At 41.9% G+C, this 19,523-nt stretch overlaps 1 pseudogene; it reads right to left on the reverse strand.

The window, feature by feature from the left end:
* Window positions 1-19,180, reverse strand: part of LOC111968268 (DNA primase large subunit-like) — a 108,754-nt pseudogene extending 89,574 nt beyond the window's left edge.
* Window positions 19,181-19,523: the final 343 nt, after the last annotated feature.

The following is a 19,523-nucleotide window of genomic DNA, read 5'->3' on the forward strand; positions in this document are numbered from 1 at the left end:
AGGCATGAGGACTGCAGATGTGGCCAGGGCAATAAATTGCAATGTCCATACTGTGAGACACCTAAGACAGCGCTACAGGGAGACAGGACGGACAGCTGATCATTCTCGCAGTGGCAGACCACATGTAACAACACCTGCACAGGATCGATACATTCGGACATCACACCTGCAGGACAGGTACAGGATGGCAACAACAACTGCCCGAATTACACCAGGAACGTACAATCCCTCCATCAGTGTTCATACTGTCTGCAATAGGCTGAGAGAGGCTGGACTGAGGGCTTGTAGGCCTGTTGTAAGGCAGGTCCTCACCAGACATCACCGGCAACAACGTCGCCCATGGGCACAAACCCACCGTCGCTGGACCAGACAGGACTGGAAAAAAGTGCTCTTCACTGACGAGTCGCGGTTTTGTCTCACCAGGGTTGATGGTCGGATTTGCGTTTATCATCAAAGGAATGAGTGTTACACCGAGGCCTGTACTCTGGAGCAGGATCGATTTGGAGGTGGAGGGTCCGTCATGATCTGGGGCGGTGTGTCACAGCATCATCGGTCTGAGCTTGTTGTCATTGCAGGCAATCTCAACGCTGTGCGTTACAGGGAAGACATCCTCCTCCCTCATGTGGTACCCTTCCTGCAGGCTCATCCTGACATGACCTTCCAGCATGACAATGCCACCAGCCATACTGCTCATTCTGTGCGTGATTTCCTGCAATACAGGAATGTCAGTGTTCTGCCATGGCCAGCGAAAAGCCCGGATCTCAATCCCATTGAGCACGACTGGGACCTGTTGGAACAGAGGGTGAGGGCTAGGGCCATTCCCCCTGGAAATGTCCGGGAACTTTCAGGTGCCTTGGTGGAAGAGTGGGGTAACATCTCCCAGCAAGAACTGGCAAATCTGATGCAGTCCATGAGGAGGAGATGCACTGCAGTACTTAATGCAGCTAGTGGCCACACCAGATACTGACTGTTACTTTTGATTTTGACCCACACCCCCCTTTGTTCAGGGACACATTATTCCATTTCTGTTCGTCACATGTATGTGGAACTTGTTCAGTTTATGTCTCAGTTGTTGAATCTTATGTTCATACAAATATTTACACATGTTCATTTTGCTGAAAATAAACGCAGTTGACAGTGAAGACATTTCTTTTTTTGCTGAGTTCATATATAAAAAGACAGCAAGGGACTGTGTAACTAGCACCCGTTGCCTCTCTCAGCCATTTCTGACTGAAAAGTGATGTGAGTGTTTATACACACTCACAGCAAGTCTAAGCCAGGCACAATTAAATCAGTAGCGGTTTGAAATCCCTCTAGTCGTTTGTCTTAATTACTTCAGCAGTTTGCTTTTAAAAAATCTGACAAGCTCAGTGTATATACGTAGTTGATTAACACATAGGATGTGTCTATATATGGAAAAATACAAGTTGCAAAATCTTGACCAACTGTTTGGTCGAAATCACAGACGACTTGGTCGACCAAGATAATATTTTTGTCGGGGACCGCCCTATTACATAGAGAGAGGTATGGTACAGAGTACATAAATAGAAAACATAAATAATGCAAGCCAAGAATAGGAAAGTAGTAATAGCGAGACAAACTTGTCTAACTTGGAAAGGAAATTGGTCACGTAGCTGAAATCTAACCAACCTGTAAAACCAAGATGCAATCTACTTCTATGTTGAATAGAAATAAATAAGTCCAGATAAACATGTGAGCCATGTTTCACACAGAGACACGTAACATGTGAGCCATGTTTCACACAGAGACACGTAACATGTGAGCCATGTTTCACACAGAGACACGTAACATGTGAGCCATGTTTCACACAGAGACACGTAACATGTGAGCCATGTTTCACACAGAGACACGTAACATGTGAGCCATGTTTCACAGAGACACGTAACATGTGAGCCATGTTTCAAAAGTAACATGTGTGCAACCCCAGTGTACTTTCCCACTCCATTCTCTAAAGTAGAACCGCCTCGTCAGACCACAGCAGGCCCGCCATCAGACCATACAGTACTGCCTGCACACTTCACAGACCACTTCACTTGGGTACACCCACATACTCCATGCAACCATACAGCACAAACTATACTACACAAAGTAAGAGGACCGATTCACTAAACCCAATTACCAAAGGTCATGAGTTAAGGATTGTAGAACCACTCATCTTTCTTTTATTTATTGTCAATACTGACACTCATCGTTATCATGGAGCTGAGGAGAATATTCACAACCTTTCAACAGAATTATCAAATCTCAGACAGAACCAGAACAGTAGGAGAACTACTTATTGGGATAACTAATGGAAAATGTCTCTACGGCGTGACATGATAGCTGCTCGGTGTTCTGGCATGAAGTCCCTCCATGATGTTGGTCCCATGCCAATAAACCAGGGGAGGCTTCATAAGGGGCTGTGGATTCCAAAATAAAAGCATAGTCTCATAAACAAAATCCTCAGTCCTATATTATTCACCTGCTACATAATCATGCCATGCATTGCACAAAAAACAGCACTATTTGTATTATTTCTGTTCTCCCCGATATAGACTCATGGAAAGTTAAACAGTAACAGACTATTATATTTTATTATTTGTTAAACAAAAGCTCTTTCTCTGAGCAATTGTATTATAACAATCTTTTTTTGAGCATACAATATAGCTCAGTATTTATTCTCCATATACATACATACATACACACACACACAGTGCATTCTGAAAGTATTCAGACCCCTTGACTTTTTCCACATTTTGTTACGTTACAGCCTTACTCTAAAATGGATCAAATAAATAGTTTTCCTCATCTTTCTACACACAATACCCCAGAATGACAAAGCAAAAACAGGTTTTTAGAAATGTTTGCAAATGTATTTAAAGTAAAATACAAATAATTCCTTATTTACATAACTATTCAGACCCTTTCTTATGAAGCCACTTGTGGTAAATTCAATTGATTGGACATGATTTGGAAAGGCACACACCTGTTTATATAAGGTCCCACAGTTGACAGTACATGTCAGAGCAAAAACCAAGCCATGAGGTCGAAGGAATTGTCCGTAGAGCTCCGAGACAGGATTATGTTGAGGCATAGATCTGGGGATGGATACCAAAACATGTCTGCAACATTGAAGGTCCCCAAGAACAAAATGGCCTCCATCATTCTTAAATGGAAGAAGTTTGAAACCACCAAGACTCTTCCTAGAGCTGGCTGCCCGGCCAAACTGAGCAATAGGGGGAGAAGGGCCTTGGTCAGGGAGGTGAACAAGAGCCTGATGGTCACTGACAGAGCTCCAGAGTTTGTCTTTGGAGATGGGAGAACCCTCCAGAAAGAATACCATCTCTGCAGCACTCCACCAATCAAGCCTTTATGGTAGAGTGGCCAGACGGAAGCCACTCCTCAGAAAAAAGGCACATGACAGCCCGCTATGAGTTTGCCAAAAGGTACCTAAAGGACTCTCAGACCATGAAAAACAAGGTTCTCTGGGGATGTTTTTCAGTGGCAGGGACTGGGAGACTAGTCAGGATCGAGGAAAAGAGGAACTGCGCAAAGTACAGAGAGATCCTTGATGAAAACCTGCTCCAGAGCGCTCAGGACCTCACACAGGGGCAAAGGTTCACCTTCCAATAAGACAACAACCCTAAGCACACAGCCAAGGCAACGCAGGTGTGGCTTCGGGACAAGTCTCTGAATGTCCTTGAGTGGCCCAGCCAGAGCCCGGACTTGAAGCCAATCTAACATCTCTGAAGAGACCTAAAAATAACTGTGCAGCGACGTTCCCCATCCAACCTGACAGAGCTTGAAAGGATCTGCAGAGAACATGGCAGAAACTCCCCAAATACAGGTGTGCCAAGCTTGTAGCGTCATACCCAAGAAGAATCAAGGCTGTAATCGCTGCCAAAGATGCTTCAACAAAGTTCTGATTAAATGGTCTGACCACTTACGTAAATGTGATATTTCAGTTTGTTTTTAATACGTTTGCAAAAATGCTTTGTCATGATTGGGTATTTTTTGTGTAGATTGATGTGGATTCTTTAAAAAAAAACTATTTCAAAGTAAGACTAACATATTAAAATGTAGAAAAAGTCAAGGGGTCTGAATACTTTTCGAATGCACTGTACATACATACTTAGTATAACAAACATTAAGAACCCCTTCCTATAATATTATTCTATATACAGTACTAGTCAAAAGTTTGGACACACCTACTCATTCCAGGGTTTCTTCTTTATTTTTACTATTTTTCTACATTGTAGAATAAAAGACATCAAAACTATGAAATAACATATGGAAACATGTAGTAACCAAAAAAGTGTTAAACAAATCAATATATACTTAGCCACCCTTTGCCTTGATGACAGCGTTGCACACTCTTGGCACACTCAACAAGCTTCACCTGGAATGCTTTTCCAACAGTCTTGAAGGAGTTCCCACATATGCTGAGTACTTGTTGGATGCTTTTCCTTCACTCTGCGGTCCAACTCATCCCAAACCATCTCAATTGGGTTGAGGTCGGGTGATTGTGGAGGCCAGGTCATCTGATTCAGCACTCCACTCTCCTTCTTGGTCAAATATGCCTTACACAGCTTGGAGGTGTGTTGAGTCGTTGATAGACCCACTAAGCACAAACCAGATGGGATGGTGTATCACTGCAGAATGCTGTGGTAGCCATGCTGGTTAAGTGTGCCTTGAATTCTAAATTAATCACTGACAGTGTCACCTGCAAAGCACCATCACACCTCCATGCTTAACGGTTGGAACCACAAATGCGGATATCATCTGTTCACCTGCTCTGCGTCTCACAAAGACATGGCGGTTGTATCCAAAAAATTAGGACTCAGACCAAAGGACAGATTTCCACCGGTCTAATGTCCATTGCTCGTGTTTCTTGGCCCAAGCAAGTCTCTTCTTATTATTGGTGTCCTTTAGTAGTGGTTTCTTTGCAGCAATTCGACCATGAAGGCCTGATTCATGCAGTCTCCTCTGAACAGTTTATGTTGAGACGTGTCTGTTACTTGAACTCTGTGAAGCTTTTATTTGGCCTGCAATTTCTGAGGCTGGTAATTAATGAACTTATCCTCTGCAGCAGAGGTAACACTGGGTCTTCCTTTCCTGTGGTGGTCCTCATGAGAGCCAGTTTCATCATGGCGCTTGATGGTTTTTGCAACTGTACTTGAAGAAACTTTCAAAGTTCTTGAAATTTTCCAGATTCACTGACCTTCATGTCTAAAAGTAACGATGGACTGTCATTTCTCTTTGCTTATTTGAGCTGTTCTTGCCATAATATGCACTTGGTCTTTTACCAAATAGGGCTATCTCCTGTACACCACCCCTACCTTGTTACAACACAACTGATTGGCTCAAACGCATTAAGAACAGAAAGAAATTCCACAAATTAACATTTAACATGGCACAGCTGTTAATTGAAATGCACTCCAGGTGATTACCTCATGAAGCTGGTTTAGAGAATGTCAAGTGTGCAAAACTGTAACCAAGGCAAAGGGTGGCTACTTTGAAGAATCTCAAATATAAAATCTATTTTGATTTCGTAACACTTTTTTGGTTACTACATGATTCCATATGTGTTATTTCATAGTTGTGATGTCTTCAATATTATTCTACAATATAGAAAATAGTAAAAATAAAGAAACCCTGGAACGAGTAGGTGTGTCCAAACTTTTGACTGGTACTGTATATATACACACACTACTGTTCAAGCATTTGGGGTCACTTAGACATTTCCTTGTTTTTGAAAGAAAAGCACATTTTTTGTCCATTAAAATAACATCAAATTGATCAGAAATACAGTGTAGACATTATCAATGTTGTAAATGACTACAGTGCCTTGCAAAAGTATTCATTCCTTTGGCGTTTTTCCTATTTTGTTGTACTACAACCTGTAATTTAAATTGATTTTTATTTGGATTTCATGGAATGGACATACACGAAATAGTACAAATTGGTGAAGTGAAATTTAAAAAAAGAACTTGTTAAAAAAATAATATATATAATTAAAATGGAAAAGTGGTGCGTGCATATGTATTCACCCCATTTGCTATGAAGCCCCTAAATAAGATCTGGGGCAACCAATTACCTTCAGAAGTCACATAATTAGTTAAATAAAGTCCACCTGTGTGCAATCTAAGTGTCACATGATCTCAGTATATATATATATATATATATATATACAGTGGGGAGAACAAGTATTTGATACACTGCCGATTTTGCAGGTTTTCCTACTTACAAAGCATGTAGAGGTCTGTAATTTTTATCATAGGTACACTTCAACTGTGAGAGACGGAATCTAAAACAAAAATCCAGAAAATCACATTGTATGATTTTTAAGTAATTCCTTTGCATTTTATTGCATGACATAAGTATTTGATACATCAGAAAAGCAGAACTTAATATTTGGTACAGAAACCTTTGTTTGCAATTACAGAGATCATACATTTCCTGTAGTTCTTGACCAGGTTTGCACACACTGCAGCAGGGATTTTGGCCCACTCCTCCATACAGACCTTCTCCAGATCCTTCAGGTTTCGGGGCTGTCGCTGGGCAATACGGAATTTCAGCTCCCTCCAAAGATTTTCTATTGGGTTCAGGTCTGGAGACTGGCTAGACCACTCCAGGACCTTGAGATGCTTCTTACGGAGCCACTCCTTAGTTGCCCTGGCTGTGTGTTTCGGGTCGTTGTCATGCTGGAAGACCCAGCCACGACCCATCTTCAATGCTCTTACTGAGGGAAGGAGGTTGTTGGCCAAGATCTCGCGATACATGGCCCCATCCATCCTCCCCTCAATACGGTGCAGTCGTCCTGTCCCCTTTGCAGAAAAGCAGCCCCAAAGAATGATGTTTCCACCTCCATGCTTCACGGTTGGGATGGGTTCTTGGGGTTGTACTCATCCTTCTTCTTCCTCCAAACACAGCGAGTGGAGTTTAGACCAAAAAGTTATATTTTTGTCTCATCAGACCACATGACCTTCTCCCATTCCTCCTCTGGATCATCCAGATGGTCATTGGCAAACTTCAGACGGGCCTGGACATGCGCTGGCTTGAGCAGGGGGACCTTGCATGCGCTGCAGGATTTTAATCCATGACGGCGTAGTGTGTTACTAATGGTTTTCTTTGAGACTGTGGTCCCAGCTCTCTTCAGGTCATTGACCAGGTCCTGCCGTGTAGTTCTGGCCTGATCCCTCACCTTGTCTCTTATACACATCTAGATGTGTATAAGAGACAGGTTTTAGATTCCGTCTCTCACAGTTGAAGTTTACCTATGATAAAAATTACAGACCTCTACATGCTTTGTAAGTAGGAAAACCTGCAAAATCGGCAGTGTATCAAATACTTGTTCTCCCCACTGTATATATATATACACACACCTGTTCTGAAAGTCCCTAGTCTTCAACACTACTAAGCACGGAACACCACCAAGCAAGCGGCACCATGAAGACCAAGGAGCTCTCCATACAGGTCAGGGACAAAGTTGTGGAGAAGTACAGATCAGTGTTGGGTTATAAAAAAATATCTGAAACTTTTAACATCCCACAGAGCACCATTAAATCCATTACTAAAAAATGGAAAGAATATGCCACCACAACAAACCTACCAAGAGAGGGCAACCCACCAAAAACCAGACAAGGAGGGCTTTAATCAGAGAGGCAACAAAGAGAACAAAGATAACCCTGAAGGAGCTGCAAAGCTCCACAGCGGAGATTGGAGTATCTGTCCATATGACGACTTTAAATTGTATACTCCACAGAGCTGGGCTAATAGAAGAGTGGCTAGAAAAAGCCATTGCTTAAAGAAAAAAATAAGCAAACACATTTGGTGTTCACCAAAAGGCATGTGGGAGACTCCCCAAACATATGGAAGACGGTACTCTGGTGAGATGAGACTAAAATTGAGCTTTTTGGTCATCAAGGAAAACACTATGTCTGGCAAAAACCCAACACCTCTCATCACCAAGAGAACACCATCCCCACAGTGAAGCATGGTGGTGACAACATCATGCTGTGGGGATGTTTTTCCATCGGCAGGGACTGGGAAACATTTCAAAATTGAAGGAATGATGGATGGCGCTAAATACAGGGAAATTCTTGAGGGACACCTGTTTCAGTCTTCCAGAGATTTGAGACTGGGACGGAGGTTCGCCATCAGCAGGGCAATAACCCTAAGCATACTGCTGAAGCAACACTCGAGTGGTTTAAGGGGAAACATTTAAATGTCTTGGAAGGGCCTAGTCAAAGCCCAGACCTCAATCCAATTGAGAATCTGTTGTATTAATTAAAGATTGCAGTACACCAGCGGAACCCATCCAATTTGAAGGAGCTGGAGCAGTTTTGCCTTGAATGGGCAACAATCCCAGGGGCTAGATGTGCCAAGCTTATAGAGACATACCCCAAGAGACTTGCAGCTGTAATTGCTGCAAAAGATGGCTCTAAAAAGTATTGACTTTGTGGGGGTGAATAGTTAAGTACACTCAAGTTCTGTTTTTTTTGTCTTCTTGTTTGTTTCACAAAATATATTTTGCATCTTCAAAGTGGTAGGCATGTTGTGTAAATCAAATGATACAAACCCCGAAAAAATCTATTTTAATTCGAAGTTGTAAGGCGACAAGATAGGAAAAATGCCAAGGGGGGTGCAAGCCACTGTATTGTAGCTGGAAATGGAATATCTACATAGGTGTACAGAGGCCCATTATCAGTAACCATCACACCAGTCACAATGTCAACAGTGTAGAGGTGACTACGGGATGCTGGCCTTCTAGGCAGAGTTGCAAAGAAAAAGCCATATCTCAGACTGGCCAATAAAAATAAAAGATTAAGATGGGCAAAAGAACACAGACACTGGACAGAGGAACTCTGCCTAGAAGGCCAGCATCCCGGAGTCGCCTCTTCACTGTTGCCGTTGAGATGTGTTTTGTGGGTACTACTATACGATCTCCCGGGTGGCGCAGTGGTCTAGGGCACTGCATCGCAGTGCTAGCTGCGCCACCAGAGTCTCTGGGTTCGCGCCCAGGCTGGGCTGGGTTCGCGCCCAGGCTCTGTCGCAGCCGGCCGCAACCGGGAGATCCGTGGGGCGACGCACAATTGGCATAGCGTCATCCGGGTTAGGGAGGGTTTGGCCGGTAGGGAGGGTTTGACCGGTAGGGATATCCTTGTCTCAGTATGTAAAAAAAATTTTTTTTAAATTAAAAATATAATAAAATAAAATGTAATAAAATGTATGCACTCTACTGTAAGTCGCTCTGGATAAGAGCGTCTGCTAAATGACTAAAATGTAAAAAATGTAAAATGTATTTAATGAAGCTGCCAGTTGAAGACTTGAGGCGTCTGTTTCTCAAACTAGACCATCTAATGTACTTGTCCTCTGGCCCAGTTGTGCACTGGGGCCTCCCACTCTTTCTATTCTGGTTAGGGCCAGTTTGCGCTGTTCTGTGAAGGGAGTAGTACACAGCGTTGTACGGGATCTTCAGTTTCTTGGCAATTTCTCACATGGAATAGCCTTCATTTCTCAAAACAAGAATAGACTGACGAGTTTCAGAATCAAGTTCTTTGTTTCTGGCCATGTTGAGCCTGTAATCGAACCCACAAACGCTGATGCTCCAGATACTCAACTAGTCTAAAGAAGTCCACTTTTATTGCTTCTTTAATCAGTACAACAGTTTTCAGCTGTGCTAACAATTGCAGAAGGGTTTTCTAATGATCAATAAGCCTTTTAAAATTATAACTTGGATTAGCTAACACAACGTGCCATTGGAACACAGGAGTGATGGTTGCTGATAATGGGCCTCTTTACGCCTATGTAGATATTCCATTAAAAATGAATCTGTTTCCAGCTACAATAGTCATTTACAACATTATCAATGTCCACACTGTATTTCTGATCAATTTGATGTTATTTTAATGGACAAAAAAAAGGTTTTCTTTCAAAAACAAGGAAATGTCTAAGTGACCCCAAACTTTTGAACGGTAGTGTATATACTTTTTGACAGTATCTAAAGACCCCACTACCTGCTCTAAGCACAGACTGTCTTTAATTACTACAGCCCAACCTACACAAGTACTGCATGATGTATCGTAAAGCAAAGAAGCTTACTGGTAACACATTTGACAGGTGTTTATATTTCTCATTGTTTATATTCTTGATAGCCTATATAAAGTGTTGTATATCACCAGAGCTCAGATCGACACGATCAACACTAAACACATGTTGGTGTAAGTAATCATGTCAATTTCCCATTTAATCAACCATCTCTCACAGAAGTCCCTGGTGCATTTTCATTACCGCAACAGCAAATATTTTTTCCAAGGGAAACTTCCAAATGGCCAAATAGGTCCTACTATACCTGTAGCCTACACAAGGAGCCCAATAAACAATTCTGTAATGATATAGGCCAAGGATAATGGGGCTCCAACAAAGAGGCCTAGGCCAATCTTTGGGAGAAAAGCCTTGCGATCTAGCCTATAACACAGTGCTTCTGCTTTCTCAAAATGCCAACCTTAGAACATCTCTCTAATCCCAGCCTGGTTTTAATCTCAGCCTGGTCCGTGGAGGGGGAGGATGGAGGCTTGCAGGAATGATCTAGAACTCCTACACAAGTGTATGTTGTCTCAGCCGGGCCTCAAGAAACCATCATCTTTCCCACCTACTCCCGTCAACGGTCTGAAAAAGCAATCCAGTCCCACTGCCTTCCAATCTCTCACACAACCACCTCATCCCAACACACACACACCATCATCTCATCAGACATCCCACTCATTGCTCACTGACATCCATGCAGGTAATTACTCTATTGCAGGCAAATGACAATGAGCTGCAGACATCTTAGATTGCCTTGTTTAAGTATGTATGACTGATCGGACTGTCTGACCAATGGACCTTGACAATGGAATTCATAGTTCTTGTCAGGGCTGGGGGCTTTAATGCTGGTGCTTTCCAAAGACGTGCTAGTTTGATATGGCCTGTCTTACAACATAACAGCTAAACGCATGAATGGTCATTTAACCAAAGCACGCCGACCATTATCTTCTAATATACTATGTTAAATATGCATTTCATTCATAAACTGCTTATATTTACTGAACCAAAGCTTTTATTCAGAGTCATGTTCTACTATTCAGAGAAGGCATTGGCATTTCAATGTGCTCCATAACACAGGGCTTTGGTAGATATCCACTCAGAGACATTTGAGATCCCTTTTTCCCTGTGAGCTAGTGTGATAATGGCATTGTGAGACCTACACATGCACAGTTTAATTTACTGCGTTATTCCTATTGATTTTGGTATCATTGTTAGAGCCCTCCTTCACCTGCAGAGAAGGAATAGCCACCAGTAAATATGGCCTGCAGAGAAGGAATAGCCTCCAGTAAATGTGAACTGGAGAGAAGAAATAGCCTCCAGTAAATATGACCTGCAGAGAAGAAATATCCCCCAGTAAATATGGCCTGCAGAGAAGGAATAGCCCCCAGTAAATATGGCCTGCAGAGAAGGAATAGCCCCCAGTAAATATGGCCTGCAGAGAAGGGAATGCCCCCAGTAAAATATATGGCCTGCAGAGAAGGAATAGCCCCCAGTAAATATGGCCTGCAGAGAAGGAATAGCCCCCAGTAAATATGACCTGCAGAGAAGAAATAGCCCCCGGTAAATATGACCTGCAGAGAAGGAATACCTCCCAGTAAATATGGTCTGCAGAGAAGGAATTGCCCCCAATAATCAATTGATTGAGAATACTAAACATATCCCTCCCTCTCTTCTCCATGGATGAAATACTTCTAATGAGGGGCAAAATAATCCCTACTAATTACGAGTATGAAGGATAATATGAAGTTACCTCCATGAAGTCCTATAGGAACAATTTGTGTCAGGCTGGGAAAGTTGTAATGTGAACACGTTTAAACCCATGCCATAGTCCTCAAATTACATACAGGTTACATGCCATGTAGTAGTTCTTTCACACGGTTTCCCATTATTTGGCATTAAAAAAGAAAACTGAGGTCTACAAAAATCTCCCTACCGCGAGTGCTTTGGACAGTCTTATTCGGAAGTCGTTGAGACCGATGGTGACAATGTCCTTGTGAGGGATGTAGACATAACCCCCCTTCAGGTATACCTTCCTGGTTCTCACCAGATCCAATGCATCTTGGAAAGGGACCTTGAGAAAAAAACAGGAAAGGGGGTGTGAGGTTATACATTCAACACAACTTGCGCATTCAAATATTTTGCCTCCCAATAGAATATTTGTTCTTTTTAAACTGGGATGCACTTAAATGTCCTCTAATAGAATGTTGTCATGTTTGTAGAAAATAATACAAAAAAAATGTATAACTCATTTTGTAGAAGTCTTGGTCTTCAAGCGTGATCGTGCTGACAGCAAAGCTTGAGTTAATGAATTTGTCCATCAGGTTCTTCTTCTCAACACTCATCAGACATTAGAAAAAAGGTGGTAGAAAGTGACAGAAAGACACATATTGACACTTGACTGTATAGCTAACAATGTAATGTTGTTGCATTCTCAGGAGTGAGATGAAGACTGTACACTACACTTGGCCATCAATCGTGTCCTCTTAGGCCTAAACAAATGAAAGACAGTGTGTCCCCAGTCTGTCGATGATCTACAATGTCTGACTGGTATGTGTCCCCGGTCTGTCGATGACCTATCTGACTGGTATGTGTCTAAATCAATAAAGTAAGGTGTAAACACATGGTAAGGTGAGTGAATGTGGTAAGCTGGGTCATATTCATTAGTCCCTCCCGGTTTCAGTCAGTTTTGACCATTGTGGGATATCTTACACTGAAGACCCAGAATGCATCAGAGCCTTTATAGTCACAGAGCATCAGGTGTTAACACTAATTAGAGGTAACACAGTTAACCTTGAAAGGGTAGACAGTTAGAACCCTGCCGCCCATCTCCAAGTCAAAACCGTTAACAAAGAACGGCTGCCAGCTATGTAGAACCTGCGGCCATAACAAACGCTTCACCACCTGCCACTCAAATAATTCTATCCAGGGACTGTTTGGGAAAATGTTTTACCTATCTCCTTCTGGGCATGCAGGTGATCAACACCTTTTCCTGGCCTTTCACAGTGCAAAAATCTATTTTAGTTGACAACTAACCGCCAAGAGTAATTGGGGTGGGTGGAGGTCACCTCCCTCGTTGCCATATTGCATTACTAAAAACAGTGTTCACTCAATGGTCCTGTCAAATAAAACGAAAAGGAAAATGTTCTATACACTACTGTAAATTCATCCCATTCAAGTTCAATTGATTTATCTTTTACAAGTATTAATTTATCGCAATTAGCTGCAACAAATCTTATGAAATGCACCTTTGAAGTAAAATAATAAGATTACACTTCAAACAGACCCATTGCAAAAACAACCCCCCTCACAGCAGACATTTTCAGACAGGTATACTATTGCGAGCTGACAGCACCATCTGCTGGCAGGTCTGTAACAATACCATAAATATAGAATGTCCAAACAGCGCCATGACCAGGGGTGTATTCATTATTCGGATTCTGTTGCAATACGTTTTGCTTCAGAAACTGTTTACTCCAAACGAAATCCAGAGTTTATATTGGACAAATTAATATATACCCCCGATTTACTGAGAATTTACACTTAGCAAAGTTTACACCTGTTACTTTTTTAATGTTTTTGAATAGAAATCAAATCAATTTTGCACCAGCGCAAACACTTGTTGCATTCACCACTCGACGACATAGATGAACCAATGACTTGGTTTTGCCAATTCCCGTCATTAAATTGGTGTCAGAGGTGTTTTGCTCACATTTGCGAGTACAATGTGTATTTCCCTCCCAACAACAATATAAAGACTTCATAGTGAAGATTATTGCGATGTAGAAAATCGCATTTGCATTTGGAAAGCAGGTCATTGAAACGATAACTGAAAAGGTAAATCTCTTGCTGGATAAAGCACCGTCTGAGATGTTCTCTATAAGATTTTTTTTTAAATGAACATTGTTTGTTCAATTTACAAAATAAGGGCCCGATTCTGACATAGGAATGTATGGCGTTCGTACGCACTTCTCAGTATTTGGTATTCAGACTTACCTTATTCAGTCGCGTAACGCGCTCTGCAGGTGTGGCTAAATGCACGCTCTTAAAAATGAATAAATTTCATTCAACCCGCTGAAAACCCTCCTACTTGCTGGACAACATATTTTCTGGTGGAGTTTTCATTCAATGGGGTTTTCAGAACATTTAACTTAAGCCATCCCTTTAAATACGGTGTACCTTTTGACGACAATAGAATTTAGTAAGAGAAGGGTTCCGAGTTTTAGGGATCAATGAAAGACCTGACGAAGATCCGCACGTAGAAAGAAAATGGTGGTTTGATTCATTCTGAAAATTGCCACATTCAGTTCTTCAACCCATGGTAATGTTGGAAGATTAGTGTACATATAATTACAATAGGGAGAACAGTGTACAATAGTAGGCTGGCTATACCCTCCGTCTATTGCCTGCACTAACCAGGGAGCTGTGTGATGACACGGTCAAGTATTGCGTTAAGAGTTCGGTTCAAATTGTTACAGCTTGGCCTACGCTCCGCTCCACAAGGATTTAATTAGCCTACATGTCTTTTTTTATATATTATCAAGTGTTAGTAATAATCCTCAGCAACAACCACACTACCATGACTGAATTTATAGAGGAAGCAAATTAAGTAGTAATATTGAATAGTATTGTAGGCTATACCAACTGAAGGGAACCAACAGTAAATTGGCAGCTGAGTATATGTAGTTACTCTGCCTACTGACGGTCGATACTGATAGTGGCTAATAACAAGATAGAAATAGCATACAAAAAGTCTGGGTAGCCTATAATTAAGATGTTAACGAGTTCCCATCACTGGAAGTTAAAAGCCTGTACAATTTCAATTCTACATAATGGCACAACATTTCATAAACATTCATGTGGGAAAGATATGCTTCAGTTTGCTGCCATATGACTGGTTACACATTTGTCTCAACCATAAGGTAAAATAGATGTAAAACAAGTGTCATTTATATTTACAATTCCCTTATCCAAACAGATGACTCATTTACCTAGCTCTTATCAAGTTGTAAATTACAGTGTAAAGAGAATGGTGCTATTTCTATTGGAACAAAAATAAGTAGATGCTTTTTCCACTTGGAACCGGTAGGTTCGCTAGACCTTATTCCTGGTTTGCTCGTAGGCCTTATTCCAGGTTTGCTCACGCCTAAAGGTGGTGGAATTATCAGGGAATTAAGTCAAGGTCAGAATACAGCTCCGCCACACCTTCATTTATTAGATCTCCACCCCAAACAAATAGTGGATGAATATCATGCCATTCTCATGCTTCAATTCGAAGTCAGAATTGGCCCCTAAGAGAATTACTTGTTATTCTGTCACTAATAATTTGGTACAAGCCTATTTGGAGAAAGGGACATGACATGTTTATTGAAAAGGCTGTCAGTTACATTTGGCGGTATGCAAGCCGGAGAACGAAGTGGGAGATGTGGTCCTTTCATCGCTTCTCATATTCACTGGGCCCAATTTGAAACTTCCGGTCATCTTTAGCGGGCTTTAAAATAAAGAATCTCAACATCCCAAAAGAAACCATTACAATATGAAGCTCTTACTTACCACCAGCAATTCAACCGTGTTTTCAATTTACCTTTGATGAAAGATTTAAAGTCAATACACAATATGAATATCTTCTTTAGGTACTTATTATGGAATTCTGAATGTTTCGATTTGAATTATATTGATCGCCATTTTGTACTCACAGCCTCTATTTTGTAAGGAAAGTTCCAATTGGAGAACTCTGCATCCAGTTTCTTGGTATATTGTTCAGATGTTTTCACATAGCTCACTCAAAGGCTTTCAACCGTCTTCAACACTGGAATGACAAAACAAGATCAAAACCCCATGGTATGTTACCAAGGTAAATACAGATTCAGGTTGGATATTAAACGGATATTCGCCTGTAGTTTTCCTTTCCTTAGAGACCGTCAACATAGTGACAAATCTCATTTTTCAAATTTCAATAGCTCTTTAACCATAACTTCTAAAACTTTTAAAACGGGTTCTAGCTAACCCAATGGCATAGACACACATTGCACACACTTTGTTTTTGTCGAATTATATCTTGCACTATTTAAATTCTATGTTTCTAATTTCAATATCTCCTTGATTATGTGACCTACTGACCTCAAACAAGGTTCAGAATGTCCACTGACTACCCTTCTATATTTCACACCCTTCAGTTTGTCCGTTTTCATCTCACACGATTTTACATGAATTTCGTAAACTTTAGAATTCCAATAGCTCCTTGGTCATGTGACCTACTGGACTCAAACAAGGTTCAGAATGTACACTCAGTGGGCCTACACATTGCACAAACTTTAGTTTGTCCATTTTCATCTCACACGATTTTACATTAACTTTGTAAACTTTAGAATTTCAATAGCTCCTTGATCATGTGACCTACTGACTTCAAACAAGGTTCATAATGTCCACTCACTATCTTTCTATGTTTCACACACTTTAGTTTGTCCATTGTCATCTCACACGATTTTACATAAATTTTGTAAACATTCTAATTTCAATAGCTCCTTGGTCATGTGACCTACTGGACTCAAAGAAGGTTCAGAGTGTCCACTGACTACTCTTCTATATTTCACACTAACACGTTTTTTTACATGATTTATTAAAGCTTGACTCTAGTCTGGCACTGTGAAGAGACATGAGAGGTGTAGAATAAGTGGGACCACCGGTGAAATACCACTACTCTTCTCGTTTTTCGCGCCAGGTCTGACCCGCTCTGGAGACAGTGACAGGTGGGGATTTTGACTGGTGTTACACCTGTCAAACGGTAACGCAGGTGTCCTAAGGCGAGCTTATGGAGGACAGAAACTTCCAGTGGAGCAGAAGGGCAAAAGCTCGCTTGAACTTGATTTTCTGTATGAATACAGACCGTGAAAGCAGGGCCTCACGATCCTACTGAATTTTTGGCTTTTAAGCAGGAGGTGTCAGAAAAGTTACCACAACGATAACTGGCTTGTGGCGGCCAAGCGTTCATAGCGGCATCGCTTTTTGATCCTTTCATGTCGGCTCTTTCTATCATTGTGAAGCAGAATTCACCAAGCGTTGGATTGTTCACCCACTAATAGGGAACGTGAGCTGGGTTTAGACCGTCGTGAGACAGGTTCATTTTACCCTACTGATGATGTGTTGATGCAATAGTAATCCTGCTCAGTACGAGAGGAACCGCAGGTTCAGACATTTTGTGTATTTGCTTGGCTGAGGAGCCAATGGTGTGAAGCCACCATCTGTGGGATTATGATTGAACGCCTCAAGGTCAGAATCTCCCCTAAACGTAAAGATACCGTAGTGCCGTGGATCTTCGGTTGGCCCGGGATAGCCTGCCTCTTTTGGCAGGTGAGTAGAACCGTTTGTGGCGGGGTTGGGGTGTGGCCGGATGAGTTGTCGCCTCTCTCCTGATGCGAACCGCATGTTTGTGGGGAAGCTGGTGCTAAATCACTCCTAGACAAGCTGATTCTGGGTCAGGGTTTCGTACGTAACAGAGTAGCTCACTCGCTACGATCTATTGAAAGTGAGCCCTCGATCCAAGCTTTTGTCGAGGACAGAAGGCATCTTCCTCCACCATCCTCTATCTTTACTTACGGGTTACCAGGTGCACGGAGAATGGCGAGGGGCCAGAGGCCAGACACAGAGTGTGAGAGAGCCCAGGCAGGGGGGTAGAAGGCATAAGACATTGACATTGGGCTCTGGATAGGTAGGGGGCTAGGTGGTGGTCGCCCATCCGCCCCATCCTCTGGTGGGACTGTGAGTCAGGTTGGGACTCGCTGTGGAAGTCAAAAGGTCACCAGGTGCACGAGGAGACTTCCCCCAAAGTGTGGGGGGGGGGGGACTGAGAGTCCGAACAGGGGCGGCCGGACGCAGGGGTTGGGGGCAGCACTCAGAAGGTGGAGGTTGGGGACTTAGTCTCTGAGCTGATAAAAGCGGGCGGGTCACCAGGTGCACAGAGCTTATTTCAGGTTACCAGGTGCACAAGGAGGCCTCCATCAAAGCGGGGGGCACTCCAAGTCCAAGCAGGGGTGGCCGAACTCGGGGGGTTGGGGCAGCACTCAGGCCATGGAGTTTGGAGTGCAGATTTAGACTGTGAGCAGAAAAAAGTGGGCGGGTTACCAGGTGCACAGAGCCTGTTTCGAATTGTGTGAGATGAAAATGGACAATGTGCAATGTGTAGGCCCACTGAGTGTACATTCTGAACCTTGTTTGAAGTCAGTAGGTCACATGACCAAGGAGCTATTGAAATCTTAAATTTTGGAAAATGTATGTAAAATCTTGTGAGATGAAAAGGGATAAACTGAAGGGTGTGCAATATAAGAAGGGTAGTCAGTGGACATACTGACTTGTTTGACGCAGTAGGTCACATGAACAGAAGCTGTTGATATGTGAAAGTTTGAAAAATTAATTTAAAAACGTGTGAGATGAAAATGGACAAACTAAAGGGGTGTGCAATGTGTAGGCCCACTGAGTGTACATTCTGAACCTTGTTTGAGGTCAGTAGGTCACATGACCAAGGAGCTTATTGAAATTTGAATGTAAAAAGTTGTTCTTGTGTTTACGCTCTAACTAATTCAATGAGGAAAACAAAATGCTGCTCACATTTCCACATGTTTATTAGCTTTGCAAAGCAAACTAATGTCCAAATCGTGAAATAGTAGCTTGTTGCTTATTTGTGCTGGAATTTTTCCAACATCGTGACACTTATTTTGGAGTCTGTGGCTCAGGTGGTTTGAAGATATGGAGGTTTGAAGCGCGAATATCCATTGAATTCATTGAATATCAACATGACAAACTGTCTTTACCTCGGTTGTAATGTTATGTATATAAAGGTGATACATCAGACAAATGTTATGTATACAGTCAGTAACAATAACACGTTTAAACCAGCAGTAAAACTGAAGCTAGCTAGACAACTTACATTTCAGCCTTTCCACAGAGAAGGTCTGAAACTCGGAGATAGGAATGTTTTTGATGGGAGGCTCCAATAGAACTGAAGACAATGTCTATACAGCTGCTCAGTCTGAGAGTTGCCAATCAGTTCATTTCTTCTGCTGCGAACTGGATGGTTCCTGAAGATGAGGCAATGCATCTCAAATACAGTGGGGCAAAAAGTATTTAGTCAGTCACCCAATTGTGCAAGTTCTCCCACTTTAAAAGATGAGAGAGGCCTGTAATTTTCATCATAGGTACACTTCAACTATAACAGACAAAATGAGAAAAAAAAATCCAGAAAATCACATTGTAGGATTTTTTATGAATTTGTTTGCAAATTATGGTGGAAAATAAGTATTTGGTCAATAACAAAAGTTTATCTCAATACTTTGTTATATACCCTTTGTTGGCAATGACAGAGTCAAACGTTTTCTGTAAGTCTTCACAAGGTTTTCACACACTGTTGCTTGGTATTTTGGCCCATTCCTCCATGCAAGATC

Source organism: Salvelinus sp. IW2-2015, linkage group LG8 (assembly GCF_002910315.2).
Source record: "Salvelinus sp. IW2-2015 linkage group LG8, ASM291031v2, whole genome shotgun sequence".
NCBI classification, from domain to species: Eukaryota; Metazoa; Chordata; class Actinopteri; order Salmoniformes; family Salmonidae; genus Salvelinus; species Salvelinus sp. IW2-2015.